At 42.1% G+C, this 22,383-nt stretch overlaps 1 long non-coding RNA gene across 1 annotated transcript; it reads right to left on the bottom strand.

Moving 5' to 3' along the window:
* Nucleotides 1-2,923: 2,923 nt before the first annotated feature.
* Nucleotides 2,924-18,713, bottom strand: LOC123348600. The gene is made up of 4 exons (XR_006573218.1): nucleotides 18,600-18,713; nucleotides 14,918-15,094; nucleotides 14,272-14,344; nucleotides 2,924-3,066 (listed from the first exon to the last, which is right to left on the bottom strand). It is a non-coding gene; the product is annotated as an uncharacterized LOC123348600 (long non-coding RNA).
* Between the last annotated feature and the right edge of the window lie 3,670 nt (nucleotides 18,714-22,383).

Here is a 22,383-nt window from a genome sequence, read left to right as displayed (position 1 = left end):
GTGGTGAAGAGAAAACAGCCTGGGTGTGTTTATGAGTGGGTGGTGGTGGAAACAGGCAGGTTAGAGTTACCACACTGGGCAGTGGAAGGGGCACCCTTAGAAGAGGGTGCTAAATTTTCAATGAGAATACAAAAATAGTTTTTTTGCCTATTGGTTGCCCTGCATTTCTCTGTGTGAGCAGGCACTTACAGGTATACAAAATGTACTTTATGCATAGACCAGTGCCTCATTTGCACATGCAAATGAGTGTGTTTTGCCACTGCACATGCAAAAGCGACAGCTATATTTTAGAGAGAATGTGGAAAATTTGTCCCATAGAATTTTTATGGTTTTGACATGTTTATGTACTATGACCTTTTTTTATATTATTGTAAATGTATAAAGATTATAGGTGTTTGTGCACACTATACTTTAAAAGGAGAAAATCAATTTTTCATTCCACCGGAACAGCTCGCAATACAACTGGAATATTACCTGAACCAAGTAAACAAAATTATCTTCCAACCTGAATAAGAAAAATGTAGCAGAAAGTCTTTATCTTTCTATTTTCAACTTTCTTATTATCTAAGTTTGACTGGGATTTAAAAGAAAGAAAGGAAAAAAAGAATTCCAACCAACTAGAGCATTGTTGGAGGAAAGCTAAAACGAGCCCTGTAAAAGACCTAGTTTAAAATTTAGAATGGGAATGTTTTTCGATTTAAATTACCAGTCTCGTGTTGGAGTGCAGCAGCCGGGCGGCTGTCATGAAAATTGTGCTCCTCATCTGTACATTCTTTCTGTGATCCAGGCTAATAAATGCACCTTTTCTAATGTACTCTCCCTATATACCCATCACTTCAGTCTCTAAGCCCCTCGCATATTAATGAGTTTATCTTCACAACCTCCCTGTGAGACCAGGAATTATTGTCCTCCCCATTTTACAGATGGGGAACTGGAACACAGAGGGTATGTCTACAAAATCCATGGCAGCGAGCCTCCCAGGCTGGGTTGACAGACTCGGGCTCATGCTACCATGCTAAAAAAGCTGTGTTGCTGCTGTGGCTCGAGCTCTGTGGCCTAGCAAGGCTGGTGGACTTCAGAGTCCAGGCTCCAGCCTGAGCTGCAATTTCAAAGCACTGTCTGCGCAGCTATTGTTAACATGATAGCTTGAGCCTCTCGACCTGGGCTGGAAGGCCGGCTGCTGCAGACTATGTCGATGTACCCAGAGATTGCGACTTGCCCCGGGGTCACACAGGGAGTCTGTGGCTGAAGGGGGAATTAAATCTAGCTCTCTTGAGTCCCTATCCAGGGCCCAAATCCCCCTTCTGTATGTTTTTTCTAACTTGTTAGCCTGGAAAGGCTCAGCTCAGCAGTAGCACCTCATGTTCAGGCTGTGGTCTTAATCTGACTGTTTAAGTGCCTCAGGTCCACACAAGTCCCATGACTAATTCAGAAGTCCACAGGATGACTCAATGGTTCGATTAACCAGCCTTCTTCTTAGGGGTGTTCTGCGTTCAGGTCCAAATAGAGCTCAAAAGTGGGGATTGTCTCTGGCATTTTCAGAATCAAACATAAATTGTTTGAAATCTGCCCCCAGGGCAGCCTGAAAACTGTTGGCCCTTCTGGGAAGATCCACTCTAGGAATGGAGAAAGCCAGAAGCAAAAGACCTCAATGACTGCTCCTCTTTTGTTTCTTAAAGTCTCCTTCAAGGAACTCTGTATCTGAAGTTTCAGAAGGCCTTTGGGTGCTGAAAACACTATAGCAGAAGAAATCCTCCCCTTCTGATATCTTCTAGAAACCCTCCCTTTCTGATGTCTTGAGGTGGTTTCCAGTCCTGGACTCTAAAAGCTATTGGGACCAGGCTTCACCGTGCCTGGGTAGAAGTGGTGGTGCCCAAAAGCAAAATATATTTGTTTATACAATTTGAATGAAAAATATGTAGTAGGAATAGCGTGCAGCAACAGCACCTCAGATTTGGATCCTGCTAGATTGCACAAACTCCTTTGAGGGGGTCAGATCTGATGTACTTTTTAAGAAGCCTTCAGGAAATATCAGGGTTCTGTGGATTCAGTAGGTGGAAGTCTTCCTTCTTTGACAAAATTGCCCCAGTATGACGCATGCAGGTGTACCCCCATTGGTTAGTGCGTATATGTGTCCCCCTCTCTGTGCCTGATCCACAGAGGAGGATAGATCTGTTACAAATGTCAGACTTGGCTCTTTAGCTCAAGTTGTAGAGACACTCATGTGTTCATCTCTGAAGGCCCCTGCTTGAATTCCTGGTGTTGACCCAGATGGTATCATCATATAGGCCCTGTGCTGGTAGAAGTGCCAGCATTCAGATCAGGCCTCAAAATGAGGCCTTGATGGCTTCTGAACATGCAAAACCCCTGCCACATTTTTCTAGGAGAGAGGTTTTAACTGTATTTGGTCAGTAGTATATTTGTCTCATTAAATTCCCCACTGTACTTTCAGTGGTATTTGCTACTCTTCATTTCCTGCCCTGAATGTTTTGGAATGGTAGTAACTAAATTTCAATTGTGACGGAAACCAAAAGGATGACTTGTTTGTGACATTATCAAATTTTGATGTTAGGACTATAGGGCCAAATTCTTGGTGTCAGTTGGCAGAGTTCCATTGACATGAATAGAACTGCACCAGTTTATACCAAGCATATCTGCTCATGGAATTGTGTGACAAATACCATGTCAATGCCTCATGCTCCAGAGGAAAATTCCTCCCTTACAATAATTCACCGGGCCAATTATGAGTTGCTGTCCATACGATGAGAGGTGCAGAATTCCTGCTGTGATCAGATACACCTCAAAGCATAACGTGATTACCCCTATCTTGCCATGTATGACTCCATAAACTTTTGCCATAGTGAATTCTTCAAGCTGATCTATAAAAGCAAAAAAGTGTGTGGTTTTTTTTATTCTTAAATTATACATAGGAAATGTCATTCTGGTCTCTCTGTATGTCAGACAGCTTCTAAGCATGAATTGTGCATAAAAAGGTCTATGAGCAAGATTTGTGGTGATAATACATAACGTTCAGCAATTATCTTGGTATTTCTGCAGCAGTTAACCCTATAGACAAAGAATAAATTCTAATTAACATGCATTTTAGGTATCTAAAATTGCATCTCTTAATGCTTTGAAATTATGTGTTTCACAACCACATTTGTTTTGACTTAAACATTTCAGTACAGAATTTGTTTTTCTATCCTGTGTTTCCACATGATGGTTACACCCCCATGAGCTTTTGTTTCATGTTTTGACTTGGAGGTGCTTTTGGATTGATGTGAAGAGGATGATGGTTATAAAAATAATTTAATCAAACTGCTGGCTATTTCCTAGACACATTTTTAAAGTAATTATTTTTACACAAAAATAATATATTCCACTAGTCAGCAAAAGTTTGTCTCAACTTATTGGTTACCACTGTTCTTTTGTGGAAACTGTACAGCATCTGCCTCCTTGCCCTGTTTTTTGTTTAAAACTAACAAACAAAAAAACCCACCATCTGCTTCTCAACACTCCAAAGGGGACATCACTGTCCAGTGGGATTTTTATCATATGTTTGCCTTTTTTATGAACATCTAAATAGTTGGATAACAGCCAAGTGCATCTATTTTTGTCCTTAAACTAATGCTTTCATTTATACATGTTTTTTAAAAAATCTTGGGGTTGCTAGGTGGTGGTTATGAAGTTTTCTGACAATTTTATCCTTTCATATATAAGGCCGGGCACTTATTGTATTCTAATCTGAAGTCAAGATTTTCAGAGGTGACTAGTGATTTTAGGTGCCTAATCTGAGATACTTCAAGCAAACCCAGTTTTCAGCATGTGAGTACTCAGTACTCTGTGAAAATCAGTTCCTTTAAGTGAGGGAAATCAAGTGAGTACTCAAAAATATTAGCTACTTTTGTGGGGGGAGGGATAGCTCAGTGGTTTGAGCATTGGCCTGCTAAACCCAGGGTGGTTGTGAGTTCAATCCTTGAGGGGGCCACTTAGGGATCAGGGGCAAAAATCAGTACTTGGTCCTGGCAGGGGGCTGGACTCAATGACCTTTCAAGGTCCCTTCCAGTTCTAGGAGATAAGTATATCTCCTATTATTATGAAAATATTGGTCTAAAGCATTATTTTCCTTTTGAATCTACTACAGTTTGATCCTTATCAAAACTGAATGTCTCTTGACTTTTTAAAAGTGTTCCCATACTATTTAATGTATCTTTTGGTACCACCAATTTCATCCAGATTTTTTTCAAAATGCAATTGTATTCAATTGCGCATTTTGGGACTGATTCTGCAACCTTTATTCACATGAATATCCCTTACTCTCACTGATTTCAATGGGACTTCTTATGTAAAGAATATTTATGCAGGGGAGAGCTGGGCAATATTATTCAGCTGAATTTTTTCCCATCAATAAATGCAGATTCGGTTGATCCAAAAATATGCAAAATATTTTTGGGGGGGACCTAATTAAAAAGCTGAAAAGATCTAAGATTTCATTTATGCATTTTGGAAATATTTTAATATTTCAATTCAAAATGACTCTTCATTTCAATAGTTTTTAAAAAGCTTGAAAATCAAATGTTTTGTTATGGGTTGATCTGCAGCTAATTTTTCGTTCCATTTTTCAGAATTGCCAGGAACCAAACCTAATTATTCTTGAAGCTGTAGAGTGAGGAAGAGTTTGAAGGATCAAGTTCTTATATTGTCATCTTGTTGTTAGTTGGGTCCCAATCCTGCAAACACTTAGGCCTGGGCATAACATTCCTCACATAAGTAATCCCACTATAATAAGGCTTCATTTCAGCATCTCATTCATATTCAACAGTGAATTTAAGCATGTGCTTAATGTCTTGCTGAACTGGAGCTTTGGAGACTAATTGGACTGAGTAAAGTTATATATGTGCTTAAGGTCTGCCAGGATCAGGTCTCTGGAGATAATCAGCACTGCTTACAGGAAAGAGTAAAAAGTAAAACTAAGGGAGCCTTGATGTAATTCTGTGCTCCAGATACATAAATAAGAAATATGACTTGCTGCTTTTAAAAAATGAAACTCATATTTGCAGTGGCAGATTAATGCACTGGCCATTGGGGCCTGCGCCCAAGGGCCCCAGCCAATTTGGGGGTCCCTGGCAGGAGCACTGGAATCTTGCCCCACCCCTCTCTGTGGCCCCACCCTCCTCTTCCCCCCCCCCCCCGAGGCCCTGCCCCCGGCCATGCTCAAAGCTGTGAGTGGTGAGACCCACCCGGGCTGCTGTAAGGAGCCCCAGATCCTCCACCTATCCTGAGTGGGGGGCCAGGGGGCCCAAGAGGGGCCCCCAGTCCATGTCCTGGCTCCCAGGACACACCACCCAGGACATGTGGAGGGTCTGGGGCTCCCCACAGGGGCCTGGGCTCCCTGGGCAGCCCTTACCACTACCTGGCCCCAGGGGGCAGTGCCTCAGGGGGAAGGGGAAGGTGGGTCCACAGAGAGGGAACGAGCATCCCTCCTCCCCCTCCCCCCCGGCTGCCAGCACTACTCTGCACCTACCCGGGGCTTGCAGTTTGGGGGAGCAATGCGGCCTCCTGCCCCCAAAACTATGCCCAGGTTAAAAAGTGGGTGGGCATGGGTTTGTAATGAGGTGTGGGGGCCCCAAATGTTCTTTGTGCTCAGGGCCCCAGTAAATCTTAATCCGCCTCGGTATATTTGCATTGTATGAGGTCTGCTACTATAATTACTACTTGAATACAATATTTTATTGCAGAAGTATTGCAGTAATGGGTAAGGTAACTGAGTGCTGGCCAGTTCTTTAATAGAGGTCATAAATCTACCAGAACACTCGCTTCATCTGATGGCCCAATACTGCCACTTTGTTTTCCTGCATATTTAACATATGCCAGATAACATCTCTAAATTGTTGTCCTTTTTTAAAAGACACAGCCTAGTTACAGCCAGGTAAATGCCCTTATGGGTGGAATTTTGTTGATTAATAGTGACATCTTGTGCTCAGTGAGGTGAATACATATTCCTCTCGGATCGTCAAGGGGAAATTCCCACAATCTGCTCTCTTCAAAGAGGTGGTATGAAAAATAGTGAAGCTATTTATTTTGTGAATAATAATTTTGTGACTCTCACTCATACACTCCTACATTGTCAATATACAATGTTTTAGACATGTGACCTGCTTACGTATTGTGTATATTTTGTGTGTGTGTATAAATATAAATATTGTATAAACACACACACTCATTCCAGCACCAAACCAAAACAGAGCAAATTGCTTTAAGTCCCATGAAATCTCACTATCATTTGGCGGGGGGTGGGGGGAAGTACCAGAAAAACAAGTTACTGTACAGTACATAATTCTTCCTTGTTATTTAAAATACAATTATATCTGAGCACCTGACTCAACCATGACTGTAATACAGTGAATGTTAGGGGATTATTCATATTAAGGTATGACTTCACCACATAATATCAATAAACCTATGTGGTCCCTATTTTTACTACAGGTGTTAAGCAGGTGATTAAGAAGTTAAGCAGGATATACACCAGTTTAGTGACATTCTGTCAACAAGTGCTACAGAATCCGGATGGCTCAGATGAATACTGTTCCTTTTAACTTTTCAGGTCATGCCATTCCTGTCTGTCAGATAAATACAATAGGAATTACTCAGTTTAATGCTGTTTCATTTCTAATTGAATTCCATTTGGTAAATCCTGAATAAATACATTATAACTGCTGCTTTGGTCAAACAGAGAGAAATAGCCATCTTTTAATGACTCCCCTGTGGATTTAATGCCTATTCTATCTGTTAGAATAATGATTCCTACATCACTGGAATATATTTAAAGGATAATAGTTATTTAAACATGCCAAGTCTTTTTACAGCAGATAAGTATTTTTAATTTGCATTTATGAAATCAAAAAGAGGGCCAGAATAACGAGTTGCACTGATATTGGGGATTTCTTTTCCCTTTGATAGCCATATGCCCAAACACTTGTGTGGCATCACACAAGTGTAAATCAGGAGTCATTTCACTATAATCAGTGGACTCTCACTGGTGAACGTGGAAGCGGATTCATTTTCACTGTGGTTAGATCCCCAGACAAAGTATGTTTCCTATTATCTGTTTCTGGCTGTGCCATTGACTCTGACTTGTGTCCACTCACTTAATCTCTAAAAGAGTCCAGGAATCAGGGCCTGCAGTAGAGTCCATCTTATGTGCACAGCTGGCCTGTAGTACACCAGCTGCCTGATTTCCCACCACTCAGGTAGTGTAACCAGAGTTAGCTGACCAGTTCTTAAACTCAGCAGCAGCAGCAGCAGCAGCAGTTCACTGGCTGTTCAAAGCTTTTGCCCATGGCTGTTAGCTCCTGCACCTGCTTGTCCCCATCCTTGTTCCAGCCCTGCTCCTGTCTTCCGTGCCTCACTCCAAGGTAACCCGTCTCTGACCCTTGGCTCCAATTCCTAACTTCTGGCTTTGACTCTGACCCTTGGCTTTGGCATCTGACCTTGGGCTCCTATTTCTGGCTACCAACTCCTGTTCCAACCACTAGGCTTGACTCCTGCTTCTACCACTAGGCACATCTGCCCTTGTCCTGGTTTCTGACCAGTTTCTGCCCTGCCCCGCTTCTCACAAAGGCCTTTTATTTTGCAAGTAGTCCCACTGAATTTAATAGATTTTTCATGATCATAATGATCCCTTCTGACCTTAAAGTCTATATGATTCTATGAAATAAGGGACTGCTCAGTACAAGTAAGGATGGTAGAATGGAGCCAACTGTCTTGTTTTCACCATCTGTAAAATGGTTATAACGCCACCTGCCTCCCAGTAGTGGTGTAGATCCTCATGAGAGCTAGTTGAAAAAAATTCCCAACAGAACAGTTTTTTCCATTGGAAAATGCTTGATTTGATGAAATCAAAACATTTCATGGGAATTTATCAATTTCATCAACATTTTCAATGTGAAATTATTGAGGTGCTTTTTGTTTCAACTTTGATATCACATTATCATTTATATTAGTCATAATAGATGTCAAAATGATAAAGATGAAATGGTTTGATAAGGTTGTTTTGATATTTCTGAAACACCTTTATTATTTATTTTAGAAATTTCTTTTCATGGGCAATTTGGATAATTTAGTACAGAAGGAAATTTTTAAAATGTTGGGATTTTTCATGGAACGGAAATTTTGAATTTTGGTCAGCTCCAGCCTTCATTAATTAACATTTCCAAGTGTCTGGGTGAAAGATGCTAAGTGCAAAGTGTTATTAAGGGATTACAGACCTTGTGTGGGTGTTAATCCATGCCATCAGCATAAGGGAACAGCAATTACAGGCATCTCACAAATATCTGTGAACTTGTAAGAAAAGCATGGGATAAAAGTAGATTGCAACCTTTTGCAGTGAAACATTGCCCTATTTAGAGGAGGGGGTTGCTGTCAGATGGTGACAGATTGCTGTCAGATGGTGGTGCAGGCATGAGCAGGGAGCACAGAGAGGCACTGCAGACCACACTTTTACAATGTGGTCCCAATCAGCTGCGAGCCTGTGTAGATTGCAAAGACCAAATTTGCATATTTTCATTGCTGATTTTAAATAAACTGTAAATAAAATAAATATAATGAAGTATTAATGTAGGATTCTGAAGGGTACAGCTATTCACCAAAAAAAAAAAAAAACCTGCAGGAGCAAGTCTCAGAGCCCAGGTCAACTGACTTGGGCTCCTGCTGCGGGGTTAAAAATAGCAGTGTAAACATTCCAGTTTGTGCTGGACCCTGGGTTCTGAAGCCTGGCGAGGAGGGAAGGTTTCAGAGCCTGGGCTCCAGCCAGAAGCCGAATGTCTCCATTGCTATTTGTAACCCCTCAGCAGGAGTCCAAGTCAGTTGACCTGGGCTCTGAGACTTGCTCCTGCAGGTTTTTTTGTTTTGGTTTGGTTTTTTTGCTGAATAGCTGTACCCTTCGGAACCCTACATTAATACTTCATTATATTTTTTTGTTTGTGGGTTGTTGTTGGGTTTTTTTGCTGCCTTATACCCAACATGGTCTCAAGATGTATTGATGCCATATGTTTATTCACCTTGGGTGAAATTCATTTCTGGGCCGGTATGAGGCCTATGCATCAATTAAATCCCACTTAAATCTTTGTTTGAGGAGAGAAAGGAATGTAGTTCCTGGCTGTGTGACTTTGAACAAATAACATGTCTCTTCTTGCCTCAGTTTCCAACTGTAAAATGAGACCAATGCTATTTTTCTACCTCCAAAAGGGATTGTGAGGAGAAATTCACTGTCTGTGAGGCACTCAGTCCAGTGATGAGAGCTATAGAAACTCATCTACTGTTTTCACAACACTTCCTCACCCAAATTAGCCAAATTAGTCTTTGAATTTTGCTTTGTAATGTTCTTCATAATGAGTCTCTTTGCTCATTCTGCTGTAATAAAAAACAGCTCTCGGTAATGGAGAAACAAAGAATGATGGTAGATTTGTTCTCAAAATGCTGCTTCAAAGGCTAACTGTATACAGAGTGAACTGTAAAACTGTGTATGACAGTGAAGCTACATCCAAACTACTTTCACAACACCTCCAGATATGTTTCTTTTTCCTTCTCCCCCCCGCCTTTTGTTTACTACTTTCTGAACATTAACAACTCCTTTGAATTTTTTTTTTTGCCTCCAAGGGTTTTAATCTTTTACTTACGTTCTAAAAGCAGATCACAAGGAAGAAATAATCTCTCTTGGAATTAGCTACAGTATAACTGTAAAAAAAAATATTGTGTACCAGAAAATACTTCTTATGAACAAAAAAAGGCTTTTGACTGATTGTGATTCATTCCATTTTGGAGTCCCTGCTCAGTCCTTTGGAGATAAAGGTTTAAATGCATCTAGGTGGCAAAACAGCTCATGCTCTCTCTGCCCATATACATCTTCACTAGCCAAAGGATGGGGATAATTGTTTTAAAAATACATTTATTTTTAATGTAGCCTGGCATATTTTTATCATAGCTTTCAGCAAACTGTCATATTTTGAAGCTACAAGTTTGAACCATGCTGGTGGTTCTGCTCCATTGCCAGTGCGGACATACTGAGGTAATCAGGCATGTGTTGTTGATTAGCTTAATTTGTCATTTCAATCTTAAAAAGTGAAGGATTCCAGCAAGTGGTTTTTATAAATGTTTTTACGTTTTGAGCTGAGGATACTGCTGATATACAGGATCCTGACCCTACTCCCATTGAAGCCTATTGGTACTTTTCACTGACTCCGGTGACACCAGATTCAGATCTGGTATGCTAAAAATAAGCCAGTTTTCCCCGCTCCTCCTACTAATACCTGGGCCTTCAGGGCGCATTTGGTCATTGCTTCCACATCTCCTGTCTTCGGGGCTCGGCCTGGGAGAGTCTTCTGAATCAGAAGCCAGAAAAGTGCCTGACTTACCCATCCCTCCGGGTTCCCTAGCAACCATATGCTACTAGGTGAAGCCTCATAATTGGAGCACATAGTTGCGAGGAACTCCTAAGGGTTCCCTAGCTACCATACTAGACCTTAGTGCCTGCCTCTGATGTCAGTGGGAGAGGGAGGGTTTTCTCCTGCTGCTGTGGCCTCCTCATTAACCATATTAGGAGATCTGCCTAATAAACCCCCTCAAAGAGGGGAAGCCATGAGCTGCAATGCCCCAGCCAGACTTGCACAGTGCTGCTTGTCCTGCCAGTGCCTGTGCTGCATCCCTTCTGTGGATAGAATCTAAGGCAGAGATGGGCAAACTATGGCCCGCGGGCCACATCCGGCCTGCGGGACCCTCCTGCCCGGCCCCTGAGCTCCTGGCCCAGGAGGCTCGCCCCCAGCCCCTCCTCGGCGGTTCCCCCTCCCCCACAGCCTCAGTGCGCTGCGCCACCAGCACAATGCTCTGGGCTGCCGGGCAGCGCAGCTGCAGAGCCCGGCCTGACTCGGTGCTCTGTGCTGGGCTGTGGCGTGGCTGGCTCCAGCCAGGCGGCGCAGCTGTAGTGTCGCCAGCCACCGGTGCTCCAGGCACTGCGGTAAGGGAGCAGGAGGGGTTGGATAGAGAGCAGGGGAGTTCAGGGTGTGGATAGGGGTTGGGGCAGTCAGAGGCGAGGGAACAGGGGGGTTGAATGGGGGCAGGGGTCCTGGGGGCAGTCAGGAAGGGGTAGGGGCGGCGGGAGGCAGAGGTTCTGGGAGCGGTCAGGGGGCAGGGAGCAGGAGGCTTTGGATAGAGGGCAGGGGAGTTTGGGGTGTGGATAGGGGTCAGGGCAGTCAGAGGGCAGGGAACAGGGGAGTTGAATGGGGGCAGAGGTCTTGGGGGCAGTTAGGAAGGGGGGCCTTGGATGGGGCAGCAGGGGGAAGTCGGGGTGGGGGTTCCGGAAGGGGTCAGGGGACAGGGAGCAGGGGGGTGGATGGGGCAGGAGTCCGGGGGAACGTCAGGGGGCAAGAAGCAGGGGGGTGGGATAGGGGCCAGGAGCTGGGCCATGCCTGGCTGTTTGGGGAGGCACAGCCTCCCCTAACCAGCCCTCCATACAATTTCTGAAACCCGATGCGGCCCTCAGGCCAAAAACTTTGCCTGCCCCGATCTAAGGGCTTGTCTTCACTGCCCTGGAGTTCTGACCACAGGGAAACGGACAGCAGTGCACACCAAAGTTCTGTGCTGTAACTCCCATTCATGGGCACTGCATGTGTGAACTAAAAGGTTCCTATTTCACATTAATATAATCTCCTTCAAACATCCTCCAAACTGCGGGACAGTGTCGATCTAGCTCTAAGCATTGAAGGAAAAATCATGTCTCATATGTCTCATTGCCCACAAGTGTTTCCAGTGTGGCCTGGAGATGGAGTGCTGTAAGTCATAGTTACAGAAGATTCTTCTCTAAGTGCTGCAGTATTTAGGACCACCTGTCTCCCATCTGTCCCTTAAATCCCGTAACAAAATGGTGGCAGCATGTTTTGTTTTTTTAAGGAAGGCTTTGTGAACAGCAGTCTATTAGTTTATATAGTTTGGATTGTGTGTCTCACTCCCAGAGTTTAAAAACCACTGATACGAAGAGGTCTTTACATGCAATGGTAGGCTATTGCTTCTGTTGAAAGGTAGCTGGAGTTTACTGAGGGGGGTGGAGGAGTATTCTTTTTTTTTTTCCAGGGTGACCTTAAACAGTTATGGAGAATTCTAATCTATGTAGATAAAAAAAAAATCTTCAAGCTAATGAAACTGTGAGAGAAACCCTCCTAGACTTGTAGCATGGGATACATTATGTGCTTATGAACTGAAATGCCTTGGCAGCAGCCCAAAAGTGTCTTAGAAGATAGAAGCAATTATTGATCAAGACCTTTTGTACTAGGAGCCAAAGTTAATAACATTTTATATCAAAATCAACTGTGAATCCTGAGGGCTAGAGATGTGTTCTGAAAATGTTTACTCACCCTTTGCTATCAACAAGATTGTGGTGAAGTGGTTCAAATTCACCAGCATGGGAAGGTACACATCAACAGAAATTGGAAGAGCATACAATCTACACTAGCAAAAAGTGCTTGACCAGTCATTATTTGATTTTTCCAACTTATTGTGGCAACATGTAACTAGTTCTCCAACTATATTGTTTGTTTTGAATTTGATACAAAGAACAACTTTCACAAGAAAGAACAGAGAAATCTTTCTGTGAAGAGGGCCAGATCCTTCCCTCATGTGTTCACATCAAGGGAATCACCACAAATTGTAGTGGGATTGCTCCAGATTTGCACCGTGATAAATGAGAAGAGAATCAAGAACTTAGTGTGTTTGCTCACAGATATCATCTGAAAATCAGGCCCTGCCAATACTCACTAACAGAAGATGCATGTGTTTAATGCCCAAATAACTTGTCTGTGCTTCTAGACTTTGTTCATGAACATCCAACTTCCTGTCTTCAATATTATTGCCCATAATGGCTGAAACACTTGCATGGATTTATTTTCCATTTCAAACCCTTTCTCTTGGCTATTCACTGTCTGAAGACTGTCATCTCAAATTAAACAAGCTTGCACCTATCTAGAATTTTAAATCTTTTGATGGGATGTTACTCCTATAAAGTCCCCAGGTGTAATGCAATGCTTCTGGATGGATAGGTCTGACAGGATTTTTCCTTAATTAATTAATTTTTAAAAAGCCTTGCCCTCAGCCAGAAGTGAATTCTTCTTTTTATTTTAAATTGTGTGAAGAATATTCAGAATATTTTCCTCTACTTATTTTTTGTGACCTTTGCTAGTTGTACTGCAGGATCGACCTTAGTCTTCTCTATGTTCAGTAGATTTGTGCCATTTATACTGAATACTTAATGTAGGATTACCTTTAGGAGAGGTTTGTAGCAAAAGGAATTGCTATTCTCCCAACAACCCACAAGGCTAAGAGTTTATTTTGTTTGAACATTCTTCAAAAGATTTTTTGCCTTACTATAAAAGAATAGCATTTCTTTGAAAGAAGAATGGCATCTAAGGTTTCTCTGGTAGTTTTTGGAAGTTCTCCCAGATACTTGAAAAATATTGTTTCTTTCAGAAGAATGAATTACGGAAAATTGATCACTTTTTGTGATCTTCATGGGGAGAACTCTGAGCAGAATGGGCTTTGGGTAAATCAAAAGCATCTGAGACATAGGACCCTAACTCCCATTGAAAATCAATGGGATTTGAGTTCCTAAGTCACTTAGGTGCTTTGGAAAAAATGTGCCCTTTATCTCATCTCCTTCCCCCATTTCATTGATCCTTTCATTGTACTACCCATTTTCTCAAAAGGCTGTTTTTATAATAGACAAATACGGAGAGGAGGGTTTCATAATTTTTGCCTATCATTGAGTATATAACACTCCATGAGTGTCACAAGGCATCTTCCAAGTGCCAAGAGTCCCCCAAAAGAGGAGAATATTCATCCTTTCAAAAGAGTCCAAGAGCAGAGAGACAATTGTGTTCCTTTAGCCCTCAGGTGTGTTTAGTTTCTCAGAAGTCTCCCACTAAGAGAACCAAAGGTTTTGCCGCTGAGCTCATTTTGAACCTAATTAACATCTCAGCTTGTTAGAAGATTCTTCTCAAGGCTGTTTCACTAGTTCATTTGCTTAAGTCCGTGCACAGATATGGATCAGCTTGGCATACTACTTTGACCTGTAAATCTTTCTGCTTCTCTGAGCCCTCATTAAAACTCATAACAATTTAATATTAAAATAGGCATGTTTTTGCCGAGTCAGAAACCAAATTGCAAAGATGTAACTTTCAGTCTTTAGAGGTGTTAACAGAAAATCTGTTCACACTAGGCTTTTCCTACCTTGAGACTTAATTTGAAATCTGCCTCAATCTCTTGTGAATATGAAGATCCACTTGCAATACACTTGATCACCCTGGTAGGGTAGAGAAAGGATGAAAGCTGAGATTCTGGAATGTTTCTAGGACTAGTTATTGACTTGGATATTTGGAAAGTTGAATTTAGATCATTGCTTATGACGACTAGGTAGGATTGCCTCCTACCAAACATGCAGATAGGAATGCTACATCCCTCCCACACACACTCCCGGCACACACACTCTCTGCTGGATTCTGTGCAGAAGAGGCTCCATAAGTTTGAGGAAGAGGCCAGAAGGATACACCAAAGAAGCTGACAGCCTTTCTGGGGCACCATCCCCTGCTCAGCTTCAGGAGACAGCTAATAGTTGCAGGGCTCCCACAGGAGCTTTTATTGTCTGGAGGGAGTGGGGCCAAGCTGAATGGCTCCTATGTCCATGGATCTGGGGGTGAAATTTCTGGGTTCTTCAGCCTGGCTACTTGCCAACTTAATGGGCCCTGGACCCTGTTGAGAGGATGCATGTTGGAACACTCTGAAATGAAACTCAGTCATCTGCCTCTCTGCTCCCCTCTCCCAAGTTTTTACACAGGCTTATGGCCTGTTCAGAAAATGTTCAGAAAAGTGCACACACCTGTGCACTTCATTTGCACAGGCACTTCTGAACATCTGGGCCAGTGTCTGTAGGAACAACATGCTGCTTCCAGGTCCTGTGCTGCTTTACAGTCTGTAGTGTTGAAGGTAACCTGAAGTTCCTCTTGATTCCACAACATGCCATTGGCCATCACAGAGCAATTGTCTCAAGAAACACCTTGTGCATGATAGTCAAGAAAGAAAATAGAGAAAATGTAAGACGTTACCTCATCATAAATGATTATTTTAAAGCATATTTCAACAATGGCAACAAATATTTGAAGTGAAGTTGGGGTTACTGTTAAAACTATTTCACACAAAGTCTGCTGAGTCTTGCCCCATCAAACTCAAATCACATTTGGCTTTGGGTAATTCACTTTATGTACTTGAAAATCAGTCTGTTTCCCAATGAGACTCATAAAAACCTGGGGGTTTTTTGTGGCTAAGTGTCAGATTTTCTTCTCCCTCCAAAACATCTTCTTATAAATAAAAAATCACATTGCTCTAAAGAGAAAATTGTAAATACTATTTGAAGTTTGTATTTTATAAGATTATTTCTGGAAGTGGATAAGTACTTGGGTAGCCAGTTTTTTGTCTGATATTCTTAACTGTGCCTGTAAGATTTTTTTCAAGTGTGTGCTTTATGTGCACATTTGGTCTTGTCATCCCCTATTTCTTGAGTGGAAAAACAGGCTTTGGGCATAGATAATGAACACACTCTCAATTTTGCAGATGCAGTAAGGATCTGTGCTGAAAATCTGAACCTCTGTGTTCATCGGGGTAGCATACAGGGAGCATCACTAATTATTTCATTGTAACTCACATTAAAAGGTTTGAAGCAATACTCACACGGTCGATTTCCGTGGCATGGAATATGGAGCTTTTAATACTGACTATTGTAAAAAGAAACTTTAAACACAGCATATATATCTGGCAAACATACTGAAAACCTTTAGTGGCATAAACGTACCATCAAATTAGTGATAAATCCTTATTCTAGCTTTTTAAATTACATTTGATTCAACCAATAGCATACGGTGTTGTAATTGTGTCAGTCCCAGGATATTGGAGACACAAGATGGGTGAGGCAATATCTTTTATTGGACCAACTTCTGTTGGTGAGAGACAAGCTTTCGAACTTACACAGAGCTCATAAAGCTTGTGTCTCACCAATGAAAGTTAGCCCTCACCCTCCTTGTGTCTCAATTAATAGTAGGCTTTTTAAAAGATAACTTCTCTAATATATTTGTCACGTGATACATTTGTGGTGTAAATGAAATGCTGCGCAGTAGCATGTAGAACAATTATATTTGAGTTGTTAGGGGACAGAGGCGCTGATTCTTCTCCTCATTACAGCCACTTAGTGCCATTCCAACCAACCCAGAATCAGGGAAGCTTTGAGTCACCTTTGCAGGCACACCTGCTCAGTTGCACTGATAATTCTTAATGTTTCCATGATTGTTTACAAATGGGTGTAATTCACTCATCGTGGCAAAATTCTGAAAGCTGCAGATAGTCCATGATGATGTACTGCAGAGAGACACCTTCAGGCCCAATGCACCTCCCATTACAGTTAAGGTAAGATCTCCCACTGATTTCAATGAGCATTGGACTAGCACAGCCCCTCCGCCCCCATGTTAAAATGGATACCTCTTGCCAACACTTTCAGATTCATTGTTTTGCTTTTTTATGCCTCAGGGAAATAAAAATAAAATATTTAACAGGACACAATGACAGCACCTTGGTGACAAAGAGACAAATTAGCCTGTGACCTAAAAAGACCTGTGTATAATTAATATTGAAATCTGGTGTATGCCTTATATAAGAAAAAATATGTATTAATTGCAAAAGTTCAGAGGCTGATCTGCAAATGGCTCACCATTTTCTGACTTCAATCAGAAATGTAATTTCTTCACTTAATAAAATACTCAACTCAACAATCCTTAAACGCTTGGTCTTTAGAAATGACACCTCCTGCTGTGTGTGTGTGAGAGAGAGAGAGAGAGAGTGGGTGAAAATCTTAAAGCTTCAACTGGGGAAACGTGCACTAATGGGGAAACAGATCCTTGCACAGCCAGATAGACTGACAAGCTGTTCAGGAGCATGAGGATTTTTAGTGAATAGAATTCAGTTTTTCAGTATCTTTTTGGTAGATTGTGATTGAGTAAGTATGGACTTCTAGCTCTCTGCTGGGTGTGAGTAACATACATAATGAGCATCCATAAAGTAAACTACATCTTAGATGATAGGTGAAGATTAATGGGCAAAGCCACAAGTGAGCTCTGAGTGGCTGTTCATATCACAGGGCAGGTCATTATACATTATACCAAAGGGAAACAAAAGTAAAAGTTAATTCTTTATACTTCACATTAAATGCTAAGGATTCAATTAAATTCAAATGATTTGTTATGAAGTCTGACACCACTGTTCTCATCCTGGTCCTTGTTTTAAATAAAGAACCTGAATAATTATAGTGCAGTTAAATTTTTTGTTAACATTCTACAACTTGCACTTCTTTGGAGCTGAAGTTTGAGATCTAAGATATAATTTTCATCATGATGAATAATCATAAAAACAGTTCCTAAGCAGGAGGCATTGAATTTTCACCTCAACTGTAACCGTCAAGAGATGGGTTTCCCATTAACCCACCTAACTATCTCTATCTGCCGCTTTAATTCTGACCTTTGCAATCAACACATTGCACTACTTGTGGTGTTTGGCCCGAAACTTAAGTAGTGCTGAATGTAGTTATTCAGTGAATACAGTCTCTTCCTATTCAGAAATTATTCATAAGTTGACTTGGTTTCTTTACAAATTCCTTTCTTTTTAAAAATCACAAGTTTGGAGATGCATACATGACAAAAATATCGAAATATAAGAGACTGGATTGTAGTTGTTTCTGATGTGCAATATATTCAGTATTTTCGTTCTTCAATATGTTGTGGAAGTGGTTGTGGAAGTGTTGTGGAACGGGTGGCTGGATGTTGAGCAGTCATTATTTTGGGCTGTGATCTCATTAGCTAAGCAAAATTTGATTTGGATAATACTTGAATGAAAGATCTTCAGGGAAAACCCAGATAGCTGTGAGAAGTGAGGTTTTTGGTTTTTTGGGGGGGTGGGGTTTGTCATCCACTTGTGACAAAGTGACTCAGCAGACACTGCGCTGCTTTGGCTAGTGGAGTTGCGGGGTTGTTCCTTTGTCATCATGCCAACCAGGTGTGCTGGTGGTATCCTTTTGCCTTGTGGACTTAGCTCTCTAGCCAGTTCACCTTTGCAGTGGCGTAGCCAGGTTTTAAGTGTAGGGGAGCAAACATAAAAAAGGCGCCCCTTGGCTCCTCCCCTGGCCATGCCCCCTGGCTCCTCCCCTGGCCACGCCCCCATTGGCTCCTCCCATTCCCCCCCCAGATTAACCCCGGGGCTGGTTTAGGACTCCTGCAGGCTTCCCAGGGGTGCAGATACCCCCCCATCCTCCCACGGTCCCGGGAGAGAGTCTCCTGCCCAGCACGCTCTGCAGGTATCCCCTGCCAGGCTGTGCCACCTGGCCCCACCCGCGAGGTCCCGTCCCCCCCCCTCCAAGCTCCTGCGCCATGCCAGGGCCCCCCGTCCAGACAGCACAGCCTGTGCCCCTGCCCTGCAGGCCCAGCCCCGGGGAGCCCCTCACCCGGACCCCCCCCCCCGCTCACCTTCCGTCCTGTGCCACTGCCTGTCCCCGGCCTGCTCCCAACACTCGGTGCGCTCCACGCAGGGCTCGCCAGCTAGGCAGCCTTAAAGGCGCAGGGGCTCTTTCGCCTCCCCCTGCCGGCCGCATTAGCAAGGGGCGGGGAGCGCTTGGCCGCTGAGCCCTGAGCCGCCGCAGAAGGGAGCTGCGGCGATGTTGGGGCCGTGCCGAGCGTGGGGCGCGATGGCCAAGGAGCCGGCCCCCTCGCTCCTCCGGCTGCACCTGCCGCCCCCCCATGGCTCCTCCGGCCGTGCTGCCGGCAGGCGCCGCTTTTTGAAACATGCTGAGGGGAAGCAGCTGCTTCCCCTGAACCCCGCTAGCTACGCTACTGCACCTTTGGTCTCTCCCCTTTTGGGGTAAAGCAGGATTTTCACTCAGTAGTTGCAGGGCCTCACATCAGGCCCAATAGTCCTGGCCTCTTGTGTCCGGCATCTTCCCACTCGCCTTCACAGAGATGCTGAAGGGGAACCTAGTCCCCTTGTGTTTTTTTAAACTATCACAGCCACTGCATACTAGGCATTGTACACATAAGGAGGCATGGTTCTGGTCCCAAAGAGCTTACAACCATAAGTCACCCAAAGGCTATGAGGAAAGGATATTCACAAGAATATTCACAATGGAGCTGGCATTTCTTCTTGGGCACATGCTGGTTGCTGTTCTTACATCTTGTGGACCCTTGGATTCTCTGGGTCAGTCTTCCTATGGAATTCGGAAAGCCATAGCTCTCCCTAACATTTATGTTACTTTCATGTGGTTTATGTTATTAACAAAAGTGCTGTATAATGAAGACCCATTTCTAGTGATGACTACAAGAATTCAGCTGTCTAATAAATGGCAGGGCTGAGGAGCCACTGGGGATAGTCTTGTATCCAATTGATCTAATAAAAATGTTTGTAACTTACTTTTTTTCAAAAATTTGACCCTTCCTTCCATTATTGAAGAATTTTAAACAGCTGTATTACTGATAACAATTTTTTTGGGGGGTGGGGGGAGGAAAATATCTCTTGAAAAAATCCAAAATTTTGACAAACTGAATCAAACTTGAAACCTGGAAAATTTTGACCAGGTTGAATATATAATAAAAGTCACTTTCAAGATAAGTTCAATCATTTTGACCACTTCATTTGAATATTTAGGCAAAGGCATCACAAAAAAGATGCTCAGTATCCTTGTCCAGGACCAAACAGAACTGGCCTATAAATCCTTTCATTTCATATCGCCAACTTCAACACTGCCTGTTTTCACTGAGATCTTTGGCCCTCTGACCACCACATCCAGACTAACTGTTTCTCCTTGCCTCCCTTTCGGTGCTGATTTAGCTTTGAGCTGAAATGATAGTAGGGCCTGGTCCAAAGCCCACTGAAATCAGTGGGAATCTTTGCATCCACTACAGTGGACTCTGGATTACGTTTATCGTAATAATCTTCCACCTTAAGCAAGTTGCGGGGTTTTATTTGTTTGTGGGTTTTTTGCATTCCAAAATGTTGTGGCGACGTCAGTTTATTTTTAAAAAATGCTACTAGAAACTTGTTGCGAAATTTGCTGTGAAGGTGAAAAGCACAACGGCATGGCAGTTCTGTTCACCTGCCTTTTACAAACCATAAAAATACTCAACTGATTCGTCTATCCAGCTGTATTGTTAAATATTAAGCTCTAAACAAGGATGTCTGTCAATAAACATTGCTGCAATTTGGTACTTTAGACTTGTCAAAAATTGAATACTATTTTTTTTTAAGATACTGCAAGCTACTAGTTGTACACACAATAATGTTTCCAATGGTAAAATTGCCAGTTACGTGTAGTAATTCATTCACTGTCTGTCAGGCATGTCATGTAGCAGAAAGCTAGGTCAGTTGAATTGGTTATTAATGGAGCCATTCAAAAATAAACATTTAGAATCTAGAATTTGCTTCAACAGTAAAGAACTGCATCATTTGCTTATGTGGAACTAGCAATGTTTTTATTCCTTTTAACCAATTTATATTTTATGATCTCTAGAACAGTAACTTAATTTAAAGTTCATGCAATTATTTGTAAATTTCTTACTTTTTGAGAGAGTTATTAAAATTGCAGTTGGCCATAGCAGGACAGAGCCATGCATCACTGAAGAAGTTAGTAATTTACGATGCAGTTGCAACTCCACCTTAACATTCTAGGCTGTAATGAAGTTTCACATCAAACAAATTCAAGAGCAATTTTATGATTAAATATTTTGATAATGCTATAAAAAGTTTGCATTGCTCTCCAGATTTTCAGCATAGTTATTTTATTTCGTGTTGCTTCATTAATCAAACCCACGTGAGCATTTTTGGGGCATGTTCTTTCCAGTGCCTATCTCTGTCAGTGTGTATATGCTGAGCAATCTATGCAGAAATTATAAAGTCATGCATGGGAGGTTTTTCTTGCTTAATATCTAGAGGATTGGGTGCAAATGCTGCCCTATTGTAAAGCAGTCAATTTTCTGAGTAAATTTAGACTGACCAAAACCCATGCAGAATTGAAATATGTAAGAGCTGAGTTCTGCTGTTATTCTTCGCTGTAATGTACCACTGTCCAAACCACTAACAATTTGTGTAACACTGTACTTCAAATACCTTGAAAAATACATGTTAAAGAATTAGACAGTAAAGCAACACTAATGCCTTTTGAGGAATAAAATAGCCAGACATCATGGAATCACTCTATTTGCCAAACAGAATTCCTAACCTTTTTGAAAACCAACCTTCAGAACTCTTGGTGTTCAAACTATGGCAAATGAAACTCATAACACTTTGAGTGTAACTTGAGGAATACATAATCCATAGCGCAAAGTCTGAATGTCACCACGCAATTCTGCTTATTTTGCACAGCAATGTAGACGATAATGTTAGCTATAGGAAAAAATTAGAAATGACTCGTAGTCAACAGCAGCTAGCCTTCTCAATAGTAGTAGAGAAGCTGAATGCAATAAAAACCTAAACTACACCAGAAGGGCATTAGGAAGTAGGAAAAAGAGGTGAGGAGGGATAAGCAAGATTATCTCTGTTTAATGTGACTAAAGATGTCTGTCCATGCTATCTAGTATCAACTAAAGGAAAAGGGGAAGTGCATGAAAATAACCTACATGCCTCCATCATATTTATCATGATATTAGCATCATGGAAAAAAATCATTAAGGCCATATATTTTCCCTTTATCACCTACTTGTCAGTGAATTCAGTGCCTGATTCTGTGCCATTGATTTCAAGGGGTGCAGGATAAAACCCTGAGTGCACAAAAAGGTGAAGGACTAATACCACCACTATCTTGAGTCAAGGAAGGTTGATGGATTATATGACCTCCTGAGGTCTCTTCCAACCCTAATCTTCTATGATTCCCCTCAGAATTTGTCAATGCAACTCTGTCATTCACAACAGCATGCCTGCTTTTTTAATCATAGTTTAAGGCCAGAAGAGACCATTAGGTAATCTAGTCTGCGATATACAGAATGTCAGATCATTGAATTTCACCCAGGTACTCTTGTATTGAGCCCAATAATGTCTGTTTGGCTATAGCTTTTCTTCCAGAAAGGCATCCAGTCTTGAAGTGAAGACTCCAAGAGATGGAGAATCCACCACTCTTTTGGTAGCTGGTTCCATTGATTAATCTCCCTTATTGTAGAAGTTAGGCACACATTTTTAACTTTGAATTTGATCGGCCTCGGCATCAATCCAGTGATTCTTATGCCTTTCTCTGTTTAATTAGTCCCTTACTCCTGTTTTCTCTCAGTG

The sequence above is a fragment of the Mauremys mutica genome, chromosome 13 (assembly GCF_020497125.1).
Source record: "Mauremys mutica isolate MM-2020 ecotype Southern chromosome 13, ASM2049712v1, whole genome shotgun sequence".
In the NCBI taxonomy this organism is placed as follows: Eukaryota; Metazoa; Chordata; order Testudines; family Geoemydidae; genus Mauremys; species Mauremys mutica.
This window is presented reverse-complemented; position numbering and strand designations above follow the sequence as displayed.